Here is a 2090-nt window from a genome sequence, read left to right as displayed (position 1 = left end):
GCTGCTGCCCCTCACTTGGGAGTCTCCCAGAATCTCCCAGAGGCTCCATCTTTCTGTCTCGTGTTTAGTTTTTGCTTCCCCTCTGAGGGCCAGGTCTCTGGGCTGCCTGAAGACTCCTGGCCTGGAAAGAATGAGGGGCTCTTTATTGGGGCTGTCTTATCAGGGGTCTGGTAGGGAAGAAGCTCTGTCACTCCTGCCTGGCCTTTCAGCCCTATGGTAGCAGCTGGCAGGGAATTAGGAATCTGACACTCAGCCGGTTCTGACCCTCTGAGCCCGTCTCAGGTCTTGGTCCTCCCTCTGTGGGTTCTGGGCTGGAGGCCTGGGTGTGTATGAGGTGTGCCTCTCTCTTAAAGTCTCAGCCCCCCTGGCCACGGATGTCTCCCTTCAGAGCTTTCAGAAGTAGCTCTGTAACTATCACCAGCACGGTTTTACCTCACCTCATTTGGGAGGTAGAATGGGGGTAAGGAACATTTTAATCAACCCACCCAAATCCTGAACCCCTTCAAGGCTCTACCTCATTTAAGGTAGGAGCTGAGCTGGCTGTTAGAGAATCCGCAGAAGATGGGATGGCAGTTTAGGCAGGAGTCCATGGCCTGGTTCAAAGGTCGGGAAATGGGAACTAGCCTCATGCCTGGGAGCAATTGAAAGAGCATTGTCACCTTTGGTGAAGAGGCTTGAGGGGCAGATCTGGCTGGAAAGGTGGGCATAGTCCTTGCAGCTGGTAGCCACGGACATGGGTGGCTATTTAAATGAACTACAATGAAATGAAAGGAAGAATTCACTTCCTCAGTCACACAGGCCACATTTCAAGTGCTCAGCGGCCACTGTACTGGACAGCACAGACTATTTCCATCACTAGAAAGCAGAAGGACAGGGCTGTCCTGAAGGGCTGTCAATGCCAGGCCCAGAACCTTGCACTTCTTCCGAGACTGGGGGAGTTAGGAATGGGTTTGAGCAGCACAAAGGGCAGACCTGCCCTTTGGGTTTGGGATCTGCCCTTTCGGTAACCTTTTCTTTCCAACTTTTGCCTCTTTAGCTAACCAAGGGCCACTAATCTCAATCCTTTCCCTTTCTCGACCTTTCTTTGAAGGTGGTATTAGACTGCATTCATTCATTCACACACGTACTGATCTCTCACTGTATTCGTTTCCTATCAATGCTGTAACAAATGACCACAAACTTAGTGTCTTAAGTGTATAATCGAGGTTTGGAGGTCTGAAATCAGAATTGGGTCTCACTGGGCCAGAAGTCACGTGGTAGGCGGGCCTGAGTGTCTTTTGATGGCTGTTGGGGAGAATCTGCTCTCTTGGCTTTTCCAGCTTCCAGCACCTGCCCACTTTCCATTCCCCTTCTGTAGTCAAAGGCAGCAAAGGCCAGGCGAGTCTCACAGTTCATCACTGACTGAGTCTTCTGTCTCCTTCCGAGCTTAAAGACTCGTGATTACATGGAGCACCTGGATTATCTGAGATAATCTCCCTGTTATAAAGTCAGCTAATTAGCAACCTTAATTCCTTCTGCTACCTTAATTCTTTGCCACATAGCCTATTCATAGGTTCTGGGGATGTGGGCATCTGTGGGAGGCTGTTGTTCTGCCTACCACACCCTCCATGAGAGACACGGGCTGCAGTGTGAAAGCAGACAGCTGTCCATGCTCCCATGGGGCTGACATTCTGCTGGGGAGGGTGCGTTGCAGCGCTGGGCAGTGATCAATGCTGTGAGAGCAGATGAAGCAGGGCCGTGTTACAGTGATGAGAGTAAAGGCAGGCTGGGGATACTTTAGATCGGGTCACAGGGGAAGGCATCTCAGAGGACTTACCCCTGCAGGGACTTGGGAGAAGGGAGTGTCTCAGGAAACCGGTCCAGGCAGAGGAAAAGCAAGTGCCAAGGCCCTTGGGCAGGACATGTATGAGGAGCAGCAGGGCGTCAGGGAGTCCAGAGACCCAGGATCCACCCTGACTCAGCATCACCCTATTGTTTGGCTGTAGGCCAATCCCATCTCATGGCCTCAGTTTCTCCATCTGTACAAGGTAAAGTTGGACCAGATCAACATCTCTCAGATGAGTTTGTGCCCTTGAAGCTTGAAAGGCAGT

Source organism: Rhinolophus hipposideros (genome assembly GCF_964194185.1).
Source record: "Rhinolophus hipposideros genome assembly, chromosome: 21".
In the NCBI taxonomy this organism is placed as follows: Eukaryota; Metazoa; Chordata; class Mammalia; order Chiroptera; family Rhinolophidae; genus Rhinolophus; species Rhinolophus hipposideros.
This window is presented reverse-complemented; position numbering follows the sequence as displayed.